Genomic DNA, 23,386 nt, shown 5'->3' with positions numbered 1-23,386 from the left:
CGCTTGGGCGAGCCCCCGCGGGCGGGCGGGAGCCGGGGCCTGCGAGAGCCCCCGGGCCTGCGAGAGCCCCGGGGCCGGTGCCCGGGCGAGCGCGCACTGCTGGAAGCGGGCGAGCCCCTGGACGTGCAGGGGCTGCTGGAGGGGGTGCAGGTCCCTGGAGACCAGCAGGTGCCGGGAGGTGTGCAAGTCCCATGCCCTCACTCCTGCCCCATGGCCTCACGTCTGTCCCTTTCCCACCTGCTGGAGCTTGATGGAGTGATTTCCAGCATGCTGGAAAGTGTTGGGGTCTGGGGTACCCCTCCAGTGTCGTTACAGTCACTATTAATGCATACATTATGTATATATAATACACACTATAGTTATGCAATGTTCGGCATGGATCAGGATCCGCGTTTAACTCCTGCAGAGGCGAAGCCCAGCTGAGGAAACATGCGGGGGTGCCAGCTGCACTAGCAGTGAGTTTTTCTTTTCAGTCAGTGGTTTTTCAAATTCAGGGTTTTTTTTATTTTTCAGATCCTTGGGAAGGTGCAGGCCAGGATACCAGAATGCAGTCATGTGCCAACAGGTCTGTGCACCTTTCTGAGGGCTGCATGGGACAGAGCACCATCCCTACTCTCCCACTGAGGGACTGTGGGCCTCAGGGCTGCAAATTGCTGTCCTGCTGGCAAAATTCAGCATTATCCTCATTTGATGATTTTATGGGGGGAAACTGAGGCACAGAGGGTCAAACCAAACATCTGTGGCAGAACCAATCCACAGTTTCTTCTCTTTTCAACTCCAGCCCAGGGCCTTAAACTGGCAAAAGTATTCTCCACCTGCATTGCTTCAAAACTGCCATTGACACGTTTCAGTTTGGCAAACATAACCCAGTCTCTTCCCAAGGGGATGTTCAGCCTCGACAAGTCACAGCAGCCAGGGGTGACACCGCAGGTGCTGCCTCACCCCGGTGGATATCGCCAAACGACCCTGGGGTGCTCAGGGCTCTGCTGTCATGCACAGGCCTTGCTCTTCCTCTCCACGTTATCTCAATGAATAATGCATGAATACAGGCTCATCAAATTCCTAGATACTATATTTGTACAAAAACATCAAGGCCAAATTCAAACTTCAGTGATGTAAAAAGCATTACATCAGTAAAAATGCTGGCCTTAAATATTTTTACCCAAAATAAATTTTTGGCAAACCTTGCTTTACTGTTTTCTCTCAGTCGAAAACCCTGTTCCCTGAGTAGGTGGAGTTCAGCTTATTGCAATGCAAAGGGCATGAGATTTAGATACAGCTAAAATCCCAAGCTCTCAAGACTGGGCTTAAATGGAATTTGAATTGATGGCTGAATTTGATACGAAATTCCCTTATGATTTTTATTACCATGAAAACAACCCAAAAGTTACCATCTTAGTTTTATCATTATTATGACCTACATATGCATTGGGACACATTAGAGGTTTCTCTAAATTTTGTTTTTCCACGTGCAAAAGATCATTTCTTTGTATTTTAGTTACAGTAGTTCCTGTCCCGACTTTCTCTAAATTGCTGGGAAGGCAGTGAAATCCCTATTTACCTTACATGGAAATAAAATGGTGTGTGTCCCAGTTCTGCTTCTCAAGTTTCATCCATTTTACTAGGCCCACAACCTTTCCACTTCCCTGAAAGTACCACTCAAGGTTGGATGCATCGCTCACCACAGAGCTGCAGGACTGTGCCATCAGCTGTTGTTGAAGTTAGCCATACGAAGATGTGATGTTTTCAGGGGGCTCAAACAGATGCAAACATGTGCTGCTGCTGGGGGAGATGCCCAGCCACCTTCCCTTGTGCCAGTGCTGGCCCTTGCGCAGCTGCACAGTGCGATGGAGAAGGGATCCGATGCTTTTTCACATCTGAAGAACCCTACAGAGCACCTTACCCATTCAATATAAGGCAACAGTGATCATCAGGAGGTGAAAAGCAATGGAAATAATCAGGCAAGTGTAACGAAGGCTTCCGTATTTCTCCCTGAGAATTCCATGGAAAAAATACTAGAAATGCAGGCAGGCAGCACACAGTGCTTGGGAGGTGAGTCCAGAGCATCTGGGATGAACCCCTGACCTGAGCTCGCTCACGCACTATGCGACAAGTTCTGGATGCACCAAACTTTTTGCATCCGTCCAGACCTCTTTGCTGTGCACATAGAGTCAGCTGCACTGGGAAACTTCAGCAAAGCCCTTGTGCATACGTTCAGTGACTGTGCCTTAAGCATTTCTGGGTGTCCAGCACTCTTGTAGAAATTACTGTCCTGCCCAGGCTATTGGACACCAGGACACCCTGGACAAATATCCAAAGTCCTCTTTTTCTGCCCAGACAAAATTGCTAGACAGAGACAAAGGACACGCTAAAAACAAACAAACAGGATATACGATAGCACAAGTTCTGATATCTCACTTTAGCATAAAGAATTTCACTTCTGCACCAACCCGTCATCGTACAACAGAGAATAACGAGAAAACATGCAAAAGTCACTGTCACTTGGAGCCTGGATCTGGGGTCATCCTTGGTGAAACATGTCCACAGCTTCATCCTCTACAGCGCCTTTTCTGAGCAGAGATTTTATCGGCAAAATCTTCTTTCCCAGGATGATCACGTTATTTTACCCTTGAGCTTGCTGTGAGGGCCTCCAAGCACAGTCCTGGTTTTGGGATCCACAGGAGCACTTTGGGCCTTAAACCCAAAATTGTCAATTACAAGCTACAGTGGCAGGTACCAGCCCCTGGGCTGACTCAGCCACTTCTCCATCCCTTGGTGATAACTGAATGCACTTCTCAAGCTGCCACCTGCTTTACTGATTAATTCTTTAGAGCTCCAGGATAATGAAAACCAATCAACATACATCCAACTTCTGCTCAAGGTTTTGGAAACACTACGAGCCTTTATTAAAAGCAGGAGAAATGCACAGATCTATAATGACTTCTGATCACTTTTGGCCGCCAACTTTTCATGAGAACCAGGAATGACTGTTGGGCTGGGACAGGCTTTTGGGAATGACTTTTCATGCAGTTGTGGCTGATGGCTCATATCGGCATCCTTTATTTGGTACTGCCACAAAACTGAGCCCCCACTTCCTACTATAAAATACATTTGTTTTTATCCCTACCCCATCCTTTCTGTGCATTGCTAAGAGATTTCCTTCCCTCGGTTCATCTTTTTGCCAAGTCCTTTTCAAATCTATTATAGCCACTGTCCCTTGGTCCTGCTTGGGGATTTTCCCTTCTCCCTTTTGCCACCTTTCAGGAGAGAACTTCAGTCAAACTGGTTCCTGCAGCCCAGTCAAACACCAGGGCTAACATAAAATTAAGGTCCTTTTCATTGGCTTTTGTCTGATGGCCGCGTGTTAAAGATCCAGTCAGGAAAGGCAAATAAACTTTGGCATTCAAGCCTTTTAAATTTTTCCTCAAGATAATAATAGCACTCCATTATGAAGTTAGAAATAAACTGTCAGCCGAAGTTGTTCCCGAGTTGTTGTGCCACGTAGCACATTAAAGGTGGGAAAAGCAGCAAAACACTCGTCTGCTCCGCGCTCAAGAGTTTACACCTAAGAATTGCTTGGCTCTGCCCATACTTTGCCTTTCCATATGTGGCTGTACAGAGGCAGATTTTTTCCTGCCTCAGGCTTTCCCATCTTCTGATTGTTGTTTGCAGCTCTGTGTTAGAAATGACTTCTCATTTTTGAGGGGACTGGAAGGAAAAGTGTTTGAACTTCATGGATGGGCAAAAAGAGGGATTGTGCCACACAGGGTAAGTGCTTTCCCATCTTCAGAGGTGAGCCGTGGTATTTCTGCCCCAGCCCCTTCTATTCCCAATTTGCTGCAGCAGCAAACTACTTGTAATCCGATGAGCCAACCGGCCACTTGGCAAAACAAAGGTTAGTCAGGCTGAATTGATTACTTGCACATTTGCATGTGATTTACGAATCAAGGCTGCTCCTTTCCAATGAAAGAAGCAAAAATAATCAGGCAAAGGAAAAATTAAAAGGAAGTTTGAATTCTATTTAGGGGATTTTTTTCTGAATTAGCCTCCTACAGATGGATCTCTTCCATGTGCCACAAAGCTGATTGCTGTGTCCGGCCAAGCTCCGCTGGGCTGCAGCTTTCAGCACCAGAACAGTTACATGGACACAGAGGGAACAAAAAAGCCTGTCAGACTCTCCAGTAATGTTATGATCACTTTAACTTAGCAGTCCTTGACACTTGCAGATAAGGACTGCAAGTTCTTTCGGTACTACAGAAATATTGACACAAAGAATATGTTTATCCCTGACTGTGGTTCTGCAGGGCAAGGTGGAAATGGCAACGACAATCTCAGGACTTAATTTCTTTGGCCTTGAAAGGGCATCTGTGCTGCAGAGCCAACTGTTTATTGATTTTTTTTTTTTCTTTCCTCTAGTACTTTGGAAATCATGTTGTCTTTTCAAGTTGGAGTCATAGGTCTGGGGGGAGATAAAATGGAAGAGACTCATTTTATGATTTTTTTATGTTAATGCCCTTTGGACTATTAAAGAGAGTGGGGAGCTAGGGAGAGTTTCTGATTTTCTCCCAAACTTTCAGTTCATTAAGATAGTGAGAAAGAAAATGTCAGCTGACTTTCTGGCTGCTGTTTCTCCAGGCCATCATTAACCAGGCCCAGTTCCAACCTCGGGTTTCCATGCACAACCCCTGCATTTTAATCTATTGACAAAAGCACCCATGAACAGAGCTGCACCTGCTAATATTATGAATGCCCAAGAAAATCCAACCTCCTTCTGCAGGGATATGGGTGTGCTGAGTGTGTGACAGAGAAGTTGCCCCATCACTGCATCCCCTGCCTTGATGGTGAGATGAAGCAGAAGAGCTGGGGCTCAGCTGTTTAAACCCTCGTCCTGAAGATGTACTGGAGCCGATGCCTTCAACATGACACAGGAGGCTCACTCTGAGAGGCTCAAGAGCAAAAGGAGAAGCCTGGTCCAAGCTATCCCTGCTGAAGGTGACTCAGGGACAGGCAGGTCTGTAAATGTGACAAAACCCACTGACTCACTTCGAGGAAATTCAGCACCTACCTCTGCTCATCTGAGTTTAGGAAAGCACAATAGACTGGAAGATGTACAGGAAGATCAGGGACATGACAAATGTTGGCTCCAGTTCAGGAGCAGATCTGCAATAAACTGTATTCCCCTGCCCTCTCCTGGAAGGAATACGCCAGAGCTGGGTGTGTTTGTGCAGGATCCTTGTGCTGAGCACTCCAGGGAAGTGGTTCAAGGTGGTGAGAGGAGATGGTGATTTTGAGACAATGTTTACAGGAATGAATAACTATGACCATGTTGTGTCCATTGTCTGTTGGCAATACAGAGTCTGCCAGAAACTGGCACACCTCTCAAGAGAATGTGAATGTTTTAAAGGAAGAGCTGCCTGCCCATCTGGCTGTTTGCATTGAATTGGGAAATGGAGATGATGACCCAACTGATGGAATCCAGAGCAGCTCACTCACCTTAAATAGTAAACACAGAACCTACATGAAAACACCAGTAACCTTCGCTCAGGTCACAGTGGAGCATTGCCAGGTCAGAAATGCAATACCAACAGACAGCGCTCCTGGGGGTACCGGTGCAGAATGGGCAAGTGGGACCCCATCACTTGGCCAACAATATGGTGAGAGCCCAGAAGGGAGGCTGACAATCTCTTTGGAGATTATAGAGTTGAGTCAGCGCCGAAGTACCAAGTCCTCAAAACTGTGAAGATCCGGGTCTGGGGGTCTGGTCCTGAACCTTCAGCTGCAATGTTACCACTAGCCTTCCAGACACACAGTTCAGTGAATATGACCCATTTACATATATTCATACCTGAATATATTAGATGTTTTTCTGAAGCTTCCTTCTCCAGAGTCACATGAGTTACATTCTTCTTTTTTCTAAGCACCAAGCATCCAAAGCAATACTAGTCCTGTTCTACAAAGAGGACTGATTAACAAATTGCTGCTGTTGAGATAATAATGGGAGCAATGAACCACAAAAGCTGAGTGTAGAAACTCTACAAATAAGTCTATGGTTCAATAGTGACAGCATAGGACTATGAATCAGGAACTCTGGAAGGGCAGGACCAACAACATGTGCACTATATAACCTCAGAAGTGTCTCACATGCTTTGAGATTTCTTTGCAGTTGTATTTCATCAAGTCTTTGTAAACCCAGCAAAGAGGTATGTCAAGATCTTCCAAAATGTTGGGTAGGTGAATCACCTCCTTGCAGCTGGGGTGCTGCTCAGCACAAAGGAGAATGAGACCATGCTTTGTAGACAGACCATGAGCAAATACTCATGTTGGGGGCGCAGGGGCATTATCTTTTAGACCTTGGCTAATTGCTTTGTCTTCAAGATGGGGGAGTCATTGAAGACCACAACAGACACTACATAATATCTTGACCTGCTCCACAAGTGGTTTCTTTCCTTGCTCCACCCAACCGTAAGTCCTATTTTCTGGCTTTGCAGTATGTTCACCACATTTCTTTGTCCTCCCCTTCACCCCCTTATCAAAGATACAAACTTCAATAAAGCAGTTCTAGCTGCCTTAAAAAGAGAGAAGGTTCCTATTTCCTGATTCCGTACAGGGGTTAAGAACAACATTTCTGTTCATGACAGAAATCAATGTTAAATGGAAGTTGAGTTATATCCCTCCTGTGACTAATGTTCTAGCTTGTTTTCTAAAGTTAATTTTTCATACACTTTTTCCCCCTCTTGTTCTGTCTTACATTTGTCCAGACTCCCATGTTCCTGAGGGACTAATTACCCACTCAGCAGTTACTCTGAAGTCCAATTGTAATAGTTGGCAAAACTCCCTTCTTCCTTGCAAGCTTTCAAAATAATTCCTCAATTTATTTCAAATAGCACCACTCTCTGGAGCTCCTTCCCAATTTGCATTGCCCTGGACTGAGATTTACTTCGCTGCTGTTGAGAGCTGACTGCTTTGCTTGTCACAGGGCAGATATTCTCAGCAGAATAACTGCTGAGAATAACTAAAAACAAATAAACAAACAAACACCCCCAAAACAAATGGATTGCTCACTAAAAAAAGATCCATTGTGATGTAATCTTGAAGAGAACACTGATTCAGATCTGTATTATTCTTCCTCAAAATACAGATATGATCATAGCAGGTGTTTTCATTCACACCAACTTTGGACTTCTCAGAAAGTTTTAGGGAAATGTAGTCACACAACCTGTGATCTAAAGACGCACACTTTCTTATTCTGTAGGTGGTTGGGAGCAAAATATTCACCCCTACTGGTGTCACAAGACATAATGGATAGCTAAATTCAGGTAATTGGCATATATTTTTCCCATAAACGCTGAGAAAAAACCATGTCCTTTCCCAAGTCTGCTACTGTTTAGTTGTCTATACGGCCAGAAGCAATGCACCTCATCTCCTGGCCCTTCGGTTTCTCCACCTGTTCCCTGAGGATAATAATCTTGACACTGTACAATACTGAACAAACTGATGTTCATAAAATGCACTTAGATTGTCTGATGAAGAGTATATAGAAAAAAAGATGATGACAAAGCTTTTTTTTCAGGGCACTTGAATTGTGCCAATGGCACAGGGAATATGGCAGCTCCTATGAGAAGAACCTGTAATCACTGAATGGGAGAGAACATCACATCTTATTTAACGATGTCATTCTTCCATAACCTCTACTTAATGACATGCTAATTCATTTTTTCCTAGAGAAAAGGTAGCTCTAAACCTCTGCATATCATGCTGTATGTGATCGAGTGGACTCTGGATCTGTCTGTTGCAGAGGCACAGCGCAGCAGCTGCTCTTGGCTCTAAAGCTGATTTACCCCAATGCTTGGCAGTGCTTAGATCTGGACTTTGGTTTTTCTCCTTAAGCTTTCATTTAATTGTGATCATCCTGTGAACTAATGCAGGCAGTAGAGCTTCTCTAGATAGCACTGCAGCTCCTGTCAGTCAACAGGTATCAACTCTTGTACTACAGTTGAGCATTGATAATGCAAATTTGTCAGGGTTAGCTGAAGTTCACTACCGAGATTCTCTTTGGACCTCCTGTCTAAATATCACGGCCTCTAAGGCAAATCATGGCTAATTTCTGCCCTGCATAGAGCAAAGGATTGTAGTACCAGCCCTTCTTCTCCCAACCTCACTAGAGCGACCAGTCAAGAAAATTCATTTTGCTGTCATGCTCAGAAATAAGATAGTTATCACTATCGGAGAAGACAGGGAGGATGCTAGCTCTGGGATATCAAATTTTACACTTTTAGCACACAAAATCAAATATAATCACAAGTGTAAGTTATTTTCTGATGGGAACCACAGCGACACCGGTACTAACCAGGAGTTTCACTGGTGGGCTCAGCAGAGGCTAAAGAAATCAATTGCAAACTCTGGGTCTTTACCAAAAATTATCCAGTAATTAAATATTTATTTTCAAGACTTGTCTCAGTCCTATTTCCAGCTCAAAATTACAAATTTTTTAAAGATACCTTACCTCTGCTCCTATATGTTAAAACCCAATCGCTCACATTTTTTTAAACCTAGCAAGTTTTGGTTCTTTTTTTAATACAGTTTTATACATCTTATAGTTTCTTCACTTGATGAGCCATCATAAATACCCCTGTTAACGTTTCAGCTTGTCTTTTTCCTGCTTGCCCATATCCCACTGTTACTTTCCCCAGGGCACTCGCCCCAAGCAGCAGCGCCCAGGGAGTAGCTACCACCGAACAGCACTGAGCTGCCTAGAGGAGAGGATGCTGCGCGCAGCCACAGGCATGCTGGAACTCTTCCTGCTGGATTTACAACTTGGAAAATCCCAGTATTTCCAAAATCAAAACTTGGGAGCTGTTCTTAATCTGTCAGCACCTTTGTAAGAAGAACCTAAGAACTGCCTGGGCATTCATATAAAAGTTGAAACCATCAAACACTTCTTCCTTCCCCCTGACCTATGTGCAGAGCTGTCAAAATGGACCATAGCTTGGGCCAGCGTACAGCTGACTGAATCAGAAACATCATTTCACCAGTCCAGGGCTGAAATCAGCCCACTTCAAACTGGGTCTGGCAGATGTGAAATGTCAGCAGCCGCCTTACCAGCGGGTAGGTCCGGCGAAGGGCCGGCGAGGTGCAGGCAATGCTTGTAATGATGCCAAGAGGTCGCAATGAATCATGTCCTGCTGAGCAGCACAATGGTGTTTCACAACTCTCCTGCCCTGCCATAGCCTTTGGGGAGTGCAGCAGGCTGGGGTGCCTCAGGGTGTAGGGAAGTCGGTCTGCGCTGCCCTAAGGACATGCCGGTCTCTGCCTTCCCTGCAGCACTGGGAAAACTTTCTTAATGCAAACAGTCAGGTGTAGCCGTGTATGTGTCACCTTTATTTCACCACAGCTGGTTGGTGCAAGCTTAGGCTGCTGCTTTGTCACTGTTGCCTTCAGCAGATCTCAGCAGCAAGCATTCAAAATAGCTGTTTACAGACAACGTATTCCTATTCTCCTAATCAGTGCCAGAGATGACCATCAAACCGCAGCCAGTGATTTACTGGCACCCTCTGTTGTGCTGCCTGCTGCAGCTCCGTGACAAATGGCATTTGCTTGCGCCAGCCTGAGTCCCAGGCATGGGGAAGGTGACTAGTTTGCTGGAGTTTTATCTGCTTACAGGTCAACACCAGAGGATGCTCCTTTTAAAAGCAGCTTCCATTTGCTTTCAGTCAAAGGTTTCTGGAGCAGCAGGAGTTTGCAGGGAAGAGCCAGGCGTGTAAGCATATCTCCACCGTGCAAAGCAACGTAGGCCACCTGTGCTGCCATTTGGTAACCTATTAATTGCACTGCACGGGCTGAACCAGCGGCAGCCATGCAGCTTTAAGTGCAGCTGCAGCCACTGCAGCGGCACACTGCCAGGCCAGGCTCTGCCAGCGCTGGGAAGAGGTACAATATTGCAACCCTTGACGTCATTCCAGGGGGATCAAGCTCAGACGTCTGTCCTGATCACAGATTGCGCACGGCCGTCCCAGAGAACAGATGTGTTGTGCAATGCTGAAACAGACTTTACTGAGGAATCAGGCATAACCATGCCTCACAGCAAATTGGCTCAGCACCGCCAGGATCAGGCCTTCAGTGTGTAGAAACAGCAAGAGTTTGGCAATGAAATCAGTGCAAGTCTGTTTAAAAAGCTGTTTAATTATTGGCTTTCAGGCAAAAACTCTTTAAAATAGAGGGGCCATCACTGTGCAGCAGCAAAATGATGGACAAAAGACCTGCTGGCCCTCACAAGTAGGGCTGTTCGCATGGCATGAAGGGGAGGGTTTGAACAGTCCTTGGATTTTTTCATTTTGCTTGGGCACTGCCTAGTACAAATGGGCTTGGGCAAGAGAAATAAAGGCTACAAAAATCCCAGGGACCCATCGGTCAGCATGAGTGCATGGAGGTGTTTAGGTCTTCTCTGGGGTAAGAGAATAAAGGAAGGTTCATGGGGAAGCCAAAATATGGTAAAATATGGTGATGTTTTTTGCGGTGATGGGAGGGAAAGACATCAGAAAATATGATGCAAAAGGCTCTGAGGCAGCCAAAGGAGCTGGCCACAGTCAGGAACAAAGCCCTGAGGGCATGCCAGCAGCTCTGGTGGCTGCTTGGGGCAAATGGTTCAATGCTGGACTCAGGCATGGGATGTCACCTCCAAGGAGAACGCTGAGGGCTGGCATTTCTGTCAAGCCAAGAGAAAATGAGCAGCAGGGGGGCCACTGGCCTTAAAGGTGGACCAAAGAATTGAGAGATACGGAAGCTTTGCAGAAAAGGAATGAAAGTCTGCAAAAGGTTTCCCAGAAAGGGCTGAGCTGAGCTGCTGATGGAGCTGCACCCTGCCACGGCAGAGCCGGACTGTGTCCAGGCATCCTGGGTGAAGCTCAGCTGCAGCATGGCTTTTCTGGAGATGGGGATGGGAAGGTGGCCCAGTCATAAGAGCCCAATGGATGAGACAAGTCGTCATAAAAATATAAGCCAGCAGGAAAGCTTCAGCAACCCAGAACAAGAGGTGCAGAATGGAATAAAAATGCCTAAAAATCACCTTGAGTAGAGGCTCCTGAGCCACACTGGAAGGCAGCCTCCATGTGGGACCGGGCCAGCCCGAGGACTTGGCACTTCTCAAGTTGCTTCAGAGCCCACTGGGACCCAGACAGGAGATGAAAAATTTTCTCAGTTCAATTACTGCAGCCTCCTCCTCCCTTACCCCCACTTTTGAGAGGAAAACATGCCAGGAGCCTTCTTTGGCTGCCTTCAAGTCCACATGTCTGCTGAGGAGACACACGGGCTGCTTCAAGGGGCTTTCTTGAGCAGTTGTATGTTGATAGAGCTGCAGGATTTACCCTCTGAAAAGAGATCAAGATGTGACCGAGGATAAGCATAGCACAAAGTCCTAGGTCTAACACAGTGTTTGTGGAGTGGAAGGTAAATCAGTGAAACTGCTGGAGGTTTCATTGGACTTATCCCAAGGTAATGCTGTATATTCAAACAGAGAATCTTAGAACAACTTAAGAGACCTTCAGTTAGGAACTGGGCTCTGTTCCTTCTGCTGTAACAAAACATAGATATATTGTAGTGGTAAAACTCCTTGCTTTACCATTTAATAGTGCCAAAGGCAGCAGACAGTTTACAAGATGCTAGAAAAAGTATCAAGAATATAAATACGAGTCTTTAGTCCTTGAGAATGTTCAGCCATAGGCCAGGCTCAGAAAGCACTGAAAGGTCTACAGGAAACTAAATATGAGGATAACTGAAATACAAACACTCTCATTTTACAAGACCCTTTCCGAAAGCCACCACTGATCTGAAGAGCCTTAACAAGCTCCATTAAATTTTATCTAGGAAGCTTAAAAAGCAGGAATGCATAAAAGGGACTGGATCTGAAGGACAGGCACCAGGTTGCTTTCCCTACAGGGTACTGTCTAGGGAAAGTGGGAGCAGTGAATTGTCATCCATATAACACACACGTGTCATGGGCCGTTGGAGAGGGTACCGCATGGCATGTGTTTTCAGCCTGTTTTTCATACCCAGATGGTGTCCTGCTGCTATATCAAAAAGGTTCACAGTAAGACAGAGGCTGCCAATCTGAGCTCAAACTAAAGCCGTTCCAAAAAGAGGTAATTTACCTTGGACATGTGATACCTAATATCACGTGCTGACAGTGGGAAGTGCCACGAGCAGGCAGCAAGCAGTGTCCCCACTGAGCCAGCCAGCATCTGGGGCCCTACAGAGCTGCTGTGCTGGGACAGCTGCCTCTCTGACACCGGGCTGACCAGTGTGTTTGCCAATATTGCACAACTCCCGGGGAGATGGGGTGAGAAGGGAAACCATTGCACTGGGCACCTGAATGCAACTGAGCCTTTCAGCAGCAGAAATGGCTCTTGTCCCTGTGCCTGACTCAGCCTCCTGGTGTTGCAAAATCCCTGCTCATATCATATGCAGGTGGTAGGGTTTCTAATTTAGAAGCTGTGTTGGAACAAGAACAGAGAAGGCGTTCAAGGGTGATGGCTTAACCTGGCACAAGCCTGCATTCAGCAGAGAGAGATTGCTGCCATACCTGAAAGAAACTCCCATCAGAGGCTCTGAGCACGGATGCCCCTGTTTCCACAGGGAAAAGTCTGGGGTCAGGATACATGTTACATCTCTGGGGTGTATACAGAGAGTCAGCATCCACAAAGAACAAGTCAAGAAGCAACCATAAAACCTGCCCCCAGCCCAAATGCAGCAACGCTAATGCTCTCTCCAGACAGCTTAGCTGCAAACACCACTCTTGGGGGACCGCAAGGGAACAGCACCCCCAGGGGAGCACCATAGCCAAGATGGGGGTGTGGGGGCTGCCCTCCAGAGGTGAGGATGGGCTGCAGGGGTACCACCTGCAGAAGCTGTAGTAGGAGTTTATCTCCTGTTGGAAAAAAATGGGCAGAGTCCAAACCAGAACCTGGCTGCGAGGGAAAACAGGGCAGGCAGCAGACCACCACGGAGACTTGAAGGGCAGTGAAACTGGGGTGGGTGCTGATAAGGGCAGATGCTGGCAGAACACATGAAGTTATTTACATAGGAGACAAATTTCCATGAACTTCATCTCCTGACCTCTAAATGTCTAAAAATCAGACATCTATCAGTGTATGAGCCATTCACCCATGGCTGTCAGTAGTCAACAAGATCCATCCAGAAGGAAGACAGGCACTGGGAGCTCAGTGCAATGAAAGCTGAGTCAGAAGGAGCGACTTACCTAAGCCACTGGCCTCAGGAGACACCTGCCTGCAGCTGGGCTGAGGGGAAAGAAGGATTTTCCTACAGACTGAAGGGACCCATGGGAAATAGCTGTCATTTAGTAATGATAGCATTCACACCCAGGAAAACAAAGCAGCCAAAAAAAAATATGCAAAATTACACTAAAACTAGTATTGACAGCATTGCTAAGAGAGAAAGACCAGAGGAGGGATAGAGTTTTTTTGGGCAAGATTCTGGCTGCCTAAAAGGGGCTGGGGACTGTGAGCATTTTAAACATGATGAACTCGGCATCACAGGAAAGGGACCTTTGCCCTGTCTTGAGAGAGAGGGTCACCTCTCAGAAATACCCACCTCCTCTACCACAAGTGACTCTCAGGAGCTAATTCCACCTGCTTGCAGTGATGGGGTAAGTGATCTGCAAGGTGTTTCAGGTGAGAGGCCTTTGAGTTAATAACAAGTATAGGCAGCTGCCTGCTGTAAGTGAACTTTATTCCATTTGCAAAACAAAATGATCTCCACATGCTGCCACTCAGCTCTCTGCCGGCCACATCTGTCAGGTCAAACTGTGTCGGAGGGATCTGACTCACTTCTTGCATCAGATCTGCAAGAAAATGAGTCAGGGATAATCTTAAATATCCCAATCAGCCTCCTAAGCCTCAATAGATCTCCTTGCCTAAATTGATGTCTCTTTGGCAATCTGTTTGGGAGCTGAATTTGAGGCTCATTCAGTGCAAGTAGGGGATGAGAACTGACACTAGTTATCACTCGAGGAGGTCGGCAAAAGAAAAAGGGATTAAGGGATAAGTACTGAGGAAGCGGGGAGGAGTTTGCACAGGGGAGGGGGTGCTGTCTTTGAGGCTCTTGGTGCTCAGGAAAGCATCACAGGACAAATCTCAGCAAGCATTGCCAGACTCATGAGGGACCTGGTGAGCCTATAGAGGAAAAAGAATCTGGCCCTGATGGAGGAGGAGGAAACTGAGGGTGCAGGAATGCAGGAAGTAACAGGAGCCGGGGGTAGTGTGTGAACAGATAGGAAAGGACCGAGGCTTGTAGTTGTGCTGAGGGAGCCTCTGTAACAGGGAGGGCAGGGAGCAGTGGAAGAGCCTCATTATTCAAGTGACGCCTTTGCCTCATCTCTTAGGGAGAAATCAGAGACTAGGACAAGACTGAGGAACTGCCAATCTGGAACAGGCCAGTGGTGCCTGCAGTCAAGTACCCGGCTTCCAGCAGAGGCAAAATTTGGATGCTTTAGAGGAAAATCTTCGATAGCATCCCGGTTCCAGGAAGAGTGCAATACGTCAAGTGTTTGCTCATGTTGGGATAGCTTCAGAACCGTAGCAGGGCAGACAGGCTATTTATAAGCATATCAGATGTCAGCTGAGCTCTTTGCACTTTCTATAGATCATACATCAAGTCTAATGAGAAGGCACACAGACTGAGGGGAACAAACGAGCACAGGTTAAAGAAGATATGTCCTCCTCATACAATGCATACAGGGAAGAACAGCAGCTGGCCCTGTGCCCTGTACTACTTACAAGGCTTCTGAAAGCCAAGCAAGATCACTTTACTAACAACACCGTGAGAAGGAAGGGTTGAGAATGCTGGTTGTGATGATGGTTTTGCATTATTAGACAGACAACTGGTTGCTCCTGAAAAAAAGGGATCCAAACCTATTCATAGATGTTTCCTTATGCTCTCTCTTTTAAGGACATGCTGTGCCTAACAAGATAATAAGCCAGCAAAAAGGTTAACTCTTTCCAAACCTAATATGAGAGTGCTAAAATACAGGTTTAAGTACAGACAAAAGATGGTAGTTCTTCCAATTAATGTTCCAGCTAGCATCTGCTCTTTTTAATTAGTTGAAGTCTGGTTTTGTCTGGAGACAGAACTGCTGAGCAGAAGTGTGCTGGCTTCTTTTCTGCTTAGCAGGCTATTCTGATCTCTTTTGGTCTTTGGAAACTTCTCCATTTCACAGAGGCCAGAGCCTATTGTGCATTGATACTTGGTACATGCTCGCAGGCTGTGTATATGTTTCACTGCAAACAGCTTCAAATTTGTGATTCCTACTGGAGGGAAAACTGACACAGGAAGATATTTTACAGATACCATCTCCCTGCCACAGACACATATCTGTGCATTGCTTCACTTTTTGGCAATTCAGTTTTCTTCTGCAAACACGCATTGTCGTAGAGCAGATGCAGGCGGATTCAGAAGGGTTCCCCAGGACCTGTTAACCTTCCTGTTTTGCTCGAAGCTCGCTGATCTTCGCCTCACCCTTTGTAACAAGACCTTTGAGGATCTGTGTGTTTCAATTACACACAGATGAATAATTTACAAGTCACGGCTGTTGCAATAAACAAGTCCTTCTGCTCTGTCCAAGTACTCGATGGCTTGTCTTAAATTTCCCTCACTTTGTTAAAACCTCCACGACTTACGAAGCATTCAAAAAACATCAAAGGAGAAGCTGACAAGGGAAGAGCAAGGTGGCATATCACAGCAGCAAAAAGCACTCACAGCAAGTATTCCTCTTATCTCTGAGCAGGGCATTGACCTGTTGTACAAACTCCAGGTAGGAAAGCCACTGGCAAAGCAACCCCAGATGTAATATTTACCTAAGAGACATTTCAGTGGAAAACAAGCTACAGGATCTGCTGACATCCTGGTGGGGAGAACGGCGGGCATTCACACAGGTGCAGGCAAAGGAATAGGAACAGGTTGTGGAAACTTTCTAACGTTTCCAAGTAATAAAGCTGTCATTGTGTGAGGAGCATGTTTGTGCTGTCTGTGATTCCAGCTAAACAGATACAAGATGTGGATCCGGGGCTTGTCCCACCAAAGGCCCACTGCGCAGCCTAAGTGGAGGCACTGTGCTTCTCTGAGCCCCAGTACTCCATACTTAAAGCAGAGATGCAAGTAAGTGGATCCTGCAAGAAACCAGCCAGGCTGGCATCAAACATTCCTGAACCATTGCAGCTGGTACCCAGTGATGCCTCATTATCTGGCAAGGGGAAGTGGATCCCATGAGCTACCCTGGGGATATGAGCCATAGTTTAGGATCACAGATAATAGTTCTTACACAAGCTTCTCTGGAGAAGAAGATAGACGGGACTGAAACAGCTCAGGAGCAGAGGGAATTACAGGGTTGTTTTTATCTTTAATTCATTCCACACGAGCAGAAAGAGTTTGGAGCCATGAAGCATGTGCTTCCTTTTGCAGCTCTTCGAAATCAGCATAACCCATAAGTTTATGAATCCTTTTTGGTCTGCTCCATACACCCCTGTTGAAGGGAACTTGTGTGCAGGGCTTGCAGGACCAACCTGTTTTACCACCATGAAGCTGCAGTTTCATTATCTCCCTCAGATGATCAAAGCACAGGCTGTCACTGAAAGGGGCAAGTCCACCTTTCCCCAGCCCATATGTCCATCTTCCTCAAGCCATCATGGTGATCATAATAAAAAGGATCTTTCCTTAGGCAGGGTATTTTTCAGCTGGATCAGTTCCCATGTAGTCACAGCAGCTGTAGTTTTGCCATAAAGCAAGGGCCAGGAAAAAGGCTGGAACTGTGCCTTAAGAGCTTAATGCAAAATCATGAAGTTGCAGCCTCAGGTTCCTGGGTCATTTGTCCCTGCAAATAGCCTGGATTTATAGCCCTGGTTAGGAAAGTCTCCTTGGCTGCAGCTTTGTGGCTCTTTTTGCAATGGGTCAAATGCAAACTCCTAGGTCCCAAAAGTACCGAGCTCTGAGGGAAGTCTGGAGCTAGTTAACAGTTTTCAGTTTGGGATCAGGTCTAAATGGTTATTCAGAACTTGCCTTGAAATTGCAACCATATAATTTATTTATATCCTTACCAGAGCAAACCAGTGGGGCCACTCCACTGAGCCCAAGTTCAGCCTCCCAGATTTTACCCTCCATCATCGGGAGAGTTTGTGAAATCTCCATCCTTACAGGTTTTCAAAACAGCTGGACAAGGCCTTGAGCAGCCTGATACAACTTTGAAGTTAGCCCTGCTTTGAGCAGGAGGTTGGACTAGAGACCTCCAGAGTTCCTTCCTAAATGGTATTATTCTGTGATTCTGCCATCTTCCACTGCATTTGCATCAGGCTATGCTACACCAGCAGCGCTCAACCGATCAACAAGCAGTCCCCACACTGACTGATCCAGAAGTCAGGGAGCCTGAGTCAACTGAGTCTTCATGGCATTGGCTGCGTTAGCTCAGGAGCTAGAGCGAAGCACAGAGCTTATCTGCGTGCAGTTGTCTGAGCAGAGCACTGCTGACAGTCACTGCAGGAAGGACTCCTTGCCACCACAGCACACACTAGAATAAGCTTTGCATTGCAAAAGAAACTGGCCCAGATCTGGCAAGGGTCCCAAGATGAAGACTGCAGATCATTTTCTCTTCTTCTCAGCAGGAAGGAGTCTGCATTCTCAGCAAGAACGAGTGTGAAGTACAAATCACTGACCACTTGCTGCTTTTTGTCCAAGTCATTACATAGCACCCACACATACCCACAGTAAAAGGACAAACAACAGGGGCTGTCTTGTCATTTCCATGTGGCCCTTCAGAGATTCTTAGCAGCTTTCATCCACTACATTGAAATCAGATCAGTTGAAAGAATACCACAAATTCATTTTGGATGAGACAGCCCAGGAACACACTGGGGGCTGAGGATCAGCAGTAGGACACAAAGACCTGAGTAAGTCCTGCTCCATCAGCCTGTTTGCAAAGATGAGAGTTGAGCTCACGGGTCTTCTTGCAGAGGCCCTCTCTGGGGACAGAGGACGGGCCAGGGTTTCTTTCTGGTACTTATTAAGCCTGGAGACCTCATCTACAAGGTCAAAGGGACATGGAGAAGGAAGAGCAGGAGATGTGGATCACTGAGCCGAATCCCCAGCTCTGGCAATACAAGGTTGCCGCCATCTCGTGGCTGGCTCTGGCCATGCAAAGGTTACGGGGCAGGTTTTTGCAGCTGGAAAAATTTGCATTGAGATAAAATCTTTCCTGGAAGTAAGCTTCAGCTGTAGGGAGCAGGGGGTAAACAGCAGTGCCAGTGCTTAGACCCCATGGCACTTGCATATCACAGCTTTGTTGTTCACCAGAGGTCTCCTGCTTACCTTCTGCACTAGCTGCTCGCCTCTGTTCTGGGTGACTCCACCCCAAGCCATAGTAACCCTTTTTCTATCCGGCTATCACTTCCTTGTGCCCTATAACCTAAGGAGACAGAAGACTTCCCTGTTGCTGTCGAGAGGCCCTGGATTTGCTGCGCACATGCAGCAGCCAAGCGCGTGGCCATTCAGCCTGGCCTTTGCAATGGTCTGGTGCTGGGAAGGGAGAAGATCTGCAAGGAAACAGAGACATGCTGGCATCAGATGGGATGGATATGGCCTCCAGTACTGTCTCTTTTGGCATCTTTCATTGAGCTCTGGTGCTCATGCAGGGATTCGTACTGTGAATAAAAATACAAATGGAGGAGAACCACATGGTCACTTTTTCTCCCCCTTTCAGCCTCTCTACAGAGCTCAGCAATGTGCACAGACCTTGCAAGAAGTGTGTGAGCAGTCATATATTCCCCATGGGATCTCCATAACCATCTGGAAGGTGCTTCCCCTCAGACAAGAGTAATGGCAGGAGAACAGTGTCCTAAAGAGAGCCATGAGCAGAAAAGATTCTCCTGACAGCTCACCAGAGACCATACTGAAGCAGATTGCTGGCTGCACTGCCTTCAGCAGAGCTTTTGTAGACAGTGTCTTGTGGACACTCACTTGAAGATCTCTCCTCCTTCCTTGTATCTAACCCTGGAATAGGCTCTGACTTCCCCTTCTCCCTCCTGGGATGCTCTGGGTTCAGCAGCCACACAATTCACCAGGAAACACAGGAACAAGAGTTCCAGAGAAAGAAAAAACTGCCAATCCATTCGGTATTTCCATGGTGTTTGCTGGTTACTGCCAGGCTTTTCTCTTTGTCTGTTACGTATTGTGGCTTACATCACAGAAGCTAAAATGAAATACTTAAATGAGTCCCCTTGAGAAGACTCCAGACAATGGGGAGACAACTGCTGAGTGACCTGTGCAGCATCCTGGGTACACAGGGAGCTTCCCATAACGATAAGACTACAAAGGAATATTTATTTATCTAGATACTTATTTAGCTTTCATCTCTGGCAATGTTTCTCAATCAGCCATTTCAAAATGTTTTGCCTACACTAATTAAACCTTGCAGCAACTCTGTGGTAGGGATCAGCACCCCCACGTCACAAACAGGGTGACTGAATGGAGGAGGCAAGTAACCCCTTTCACATCACAAACTGGGTGACCAAGGAGTGGAGAAGACAAGTAACCCCTTCAAGAAAGAAATGAAGGGAGGAAATAACACCACCCTGAAATCCCAATCTCATGTCCTAGCAAAACCACCCCCTACAAGCCCTCGAGTCTGCAGACATCCTGTCGGAAATGTGAGCAGCAACCTGCCATTCTTATCATGCAAACTGCCTTTCTCAGCTGTGCACCAAGGACGCACTGTCCAGACATTCACTAAGCCCCAAAACCATGGTGCCCTGAAGCAACATTGCACAACCCAGAAATCCCTAATGAGCTGCAGCACTGGTCAGCCGCACAGCCTATGCCACCAGGCAGATTTTCCCATGATGTTGCACATGCTATTTATCCATTCATTAGCCAAGTTAATGGTGGCTAAGAATAGACCCCAGATGTCCTTCTGGCCTTAAAAACTTATTTGCCCTCAAGGAAATGCAAGGCCTAAGTGGCTTATGGCATGTGTGGGACATGAACAACAAACCAAAGCTATGAAGAGCTTGCCCATTTCCAAGAATTCACAAAGTACATCTCTGCTTTTAAATAAACTCTGTTCCAGTTTGGGGAAATAAGTGTTCAGCAAGGATAGCACGGAACAGAGCAATGGATATATAAATGTATCATTCATTGATCTAGAGATTATGCCAGACAGAGCCACAGCTGTTCAAATGTCTTAGTTTTCTGTTACCTATTTCACTGATGCAGATTTGCAATTCTGTAATAAACTGGTATTTCTGAACAAAGACCATTTGATAGCCTGACTTTATAAAAATGCATCTTAAGTACAATTTATTACTGAATTATTTTTTTGGTAATGGAAGTTATTCTATAGTCTCATTTTTTTACATATACTCCTCAATACGTTTGGGAAAGTTCCCAAAACATACTAAAGATAGCACTATGGTTTTCTGCATCACTGCTAAAAATCAAAGCATTCATGTGCAGAATAAAGAGAAATTTCTTTCTGTATAAGCATTTTCCTTCTCTTGCCTGAATCCAGTCTCTTGATAATCAGCAGTTACAGAATATAACTATAACAATTAAATGGGAGTTTGTACTTACTATTGCTATTTATTGCATGAGTTATTCAGATGGAGAAAGCTGTTTGGAAACCTACCGGTAAATGAAAGAAACTGCTATTTCAGAAAGCTGAGATTGTATTAATAGAGAGTCTAAAGAGTCTAGAGAAGAATATGATCCATTTGGAAGTGATTGGTCTTCTTAGAAACAGGAAAGAATAAATATGGGTGTTTAAGGATCTTTCCTCCATTAAAATGTATTACTTTTTTCAACTGATATTTTATCAAATCATCTTTAGAATTATATGATATTTTAGAAAGTTATATTTGGGTTTCTACAGCACTATTGACTCAGAGAACCTCCAGTAAATGACAGTTCATTCATCCATACCACACCTAAGTGTGACTGTTCAGATTTCACTAACAGAAAGACCAAGGGAGATGTTATGAAATGATAAATTGCAGCTACTTCCACAATCAGGGGTAGCAGCTCCCGTTTCCCCAACCCACTGCTTTGCTTGCAGAGATGGGGTTAAATACCCGACTCCCATGCCATGTGGACTGAAATAATGAATAAAGAACCCAGCAAGCCAGGGAGACCTCTTACACCACGGGAGTGTTCTTACTTCTCCATCCTGACACCTGGTTTGAACTTCAGCGAGCTGCCTGCTCAGGACACCTACCGGCGTGCCTGCATTGCAGCCGGGCAGGTGATTTTGCAAAGCCTCCCATGGCGCTGACCTCCGGCAGGACCCAGCCAGCTCAGCCCCACTCCACTGGTGTAGGGATGGTTGTCCGGCCGCAGGAGACCCAGGCCTAACGCCAGAAGGGAGCGATGGATCCCTCCCATGCCTGCGGGTCAGATGCCACCCGGCAACAGGAGTGCGGGTTTCCATGGCAGTGCAAACAAGAGACGGCTAAAGCCTGGAGCTGAGCCGAGCTGCGCTGCGGCCACATCCACGTCTGACCACGGCCCCACCAAGGAGAGGAGCCTGAAGAAGCTGCTTTTTAGGTGAGAAACCAAAAAATAAAGGCGTGAGGGCAATCACAGCAATTTCTTCTCTGTTTTTGACATCAGGTACAGTGTCTCACTCGGACAAGTTGAGGTGCTGGTGTGTGTGACCGGGAGATCGCACGCACTGACCACCTCCTCCTCCATGTGCAAGTCGGGGGGTATTTACTGGGAAATGAGACACATCTGTCCCTGGAAGAGTTGCTCTGTAGCTCAAAACTTGGAGTGGTTTCCCAGTGAGCATAACGAGCCTTCTCTGCAAGCGATCGTATCATTTAAATCATTTGAGTGTATAAAACACAGGCTCGTCCAGTCCTCTGGGAACATGGTGTATGGCTTTTATTGTAATATTTTTAAGAACTGTTTGCATGTTTACTCTGGCAGATTTTTTTTTTGTGCAGCAGCTTGATGCTAGGGAAAAGCACTGAATAAATATTTCAGTACATTAAAACCACGAGTGTCTCACCTATTGATTCACATACTACTGGCCATTGGTATGTAGCTACTGAAACAAAAATGTCAGAGGCAGTGAAATATATGCCAAATGATTCTAGCAACAAAGCAATTTTCTACTTGAATTATTGAGCTTAATAATTATAATTGGCACAACTAGCACTTCTGTAGCTTTTGGCATTTCCAAAGTAATGTGCAAACAACCTATTAAAAAAAAACTAACAACCTCAAACCATAAATACCTTAATAAAATGAATATTTATAAGTTAATCTTAGAACTAACTTATAAATAACTTATAAATAATCTATACTTTGCTAAAATTATATTCTAAAGCAGTTTTTATCTCCAAGGGTTTCACCGACAATTATTTTCCATATGCCAGTACCCTCTGTCAGGTCCTGCTTTTCAGTCCCATTCCCTGTAGCTGGAATTCAAGTCAACCACATGAACAAGAAGATTTTTATGAGAAGGGTTTTCAATTACAGAAGTCAAGGTGTGCACTAAGAGGGTTGAACATCCAGGTGTTTGCTGCAACTGCTCTGCATAATTCACAAAGCGTATTCAACTGAACACTGCAGATGTTTGACTGCCTTCCTACCCCTGCCCTGATGGGGTTTTCTCCAAAACTCACATCATCATCAGGGGTCATGTGGTTCCAGGACGCAGATGAGGGACCCCTAGAGAAAAACATCCCATTAAGTTACGCAAAGTTCCGAGAGACGTGAAAACTAAGCAACCAGTTTAAGGGGTTTTTGGAAAAGGTACTTCAAGAACTGAAGAGGAGAGAGAAAACATTTGGGATGTATTCAAACAGCCTAAATTCCACCTCAGCCTCTATGTCTCATCAACAGTGAAAGCCTGACACTTCCAAAGAATAAGACACTAATTGGGCAGCTGCAGAAACACAGCCAATAGGAAACACAAAACGCCAAGGACATACATGGAAATTAGGCCAGATGAGTTTAGCTCAAAATACATAGAAACTGGAGGCTGTTCAGAGCAAAAAAAAAAAAAAAAATGCTCTAAATAGCCTTAAAAGTAGTGCAAGTGGAAGAGGATATTTTCTGCTGTGTCTTATACCAGTGCAGATCAGAAACGGTCCCAGCAGCAGAATTGCATCAGTTGAACTAATACCTCACTGGGACCCAGCTTGCTGCCTTTGTTGATTAGAGGATAACTCTAACAATGGCCTGTCTGTTCTTTGTGAGATCGTTACAGTTATGCCTTTTCCCCTAGGACCCATAGCAAAGACGACAAAAAGAGACTGGATTCAAAGAAACAAAAACCTAACCTTCAACAGTTTGCCAGCCTAAAATTAAACACGACAGAGTTCCCTACAGC

The 23,386-nt window shown here is 45.7% G+C and overlaps 2 protein-coding genes across 2 annotated transcripts in view; one reads left to right on the top strand and one right to left on the bottom strand.

Annotated features, from left to right (window-relative positions):
- Nucleotides 1–23,386, top strand: part of TMEM43 (transmembrane protein 43) — a 494,721-nt gene that overhangs the window by 306,450 nt on the left and 164,885 nt on the right. The gene's annotated exons all lie outside the window — the stretch shown is intronic.
- KLF15 (KLF transcription factor 15) overlaps nt 1–23,386 on the bottom strand; it is a 46,766-nt gene that overhangs the window by 14,176 nt on the left and 9,204 nt on the right. The gene's annotated exons all lie outside the window — the stretch shown is intronic.

This window comes from Phalacrocorax aristotelis, chromosome 6, assembly GCF_949628215.1.
Source record: "Phalacrocorax aristotelis chromosome 6, bGulAri2.1, whole genome shotgun sequence".
NCBI lineage: Eukaryota > Metazoa > Chordata > Aves > Suliformes > Phalacrocoracidae > Phalacrocorax > Phalacrocorax aristotelis.
This window is presented reverse-complemented; position numbering and strand designations above follow the sequence as displayed.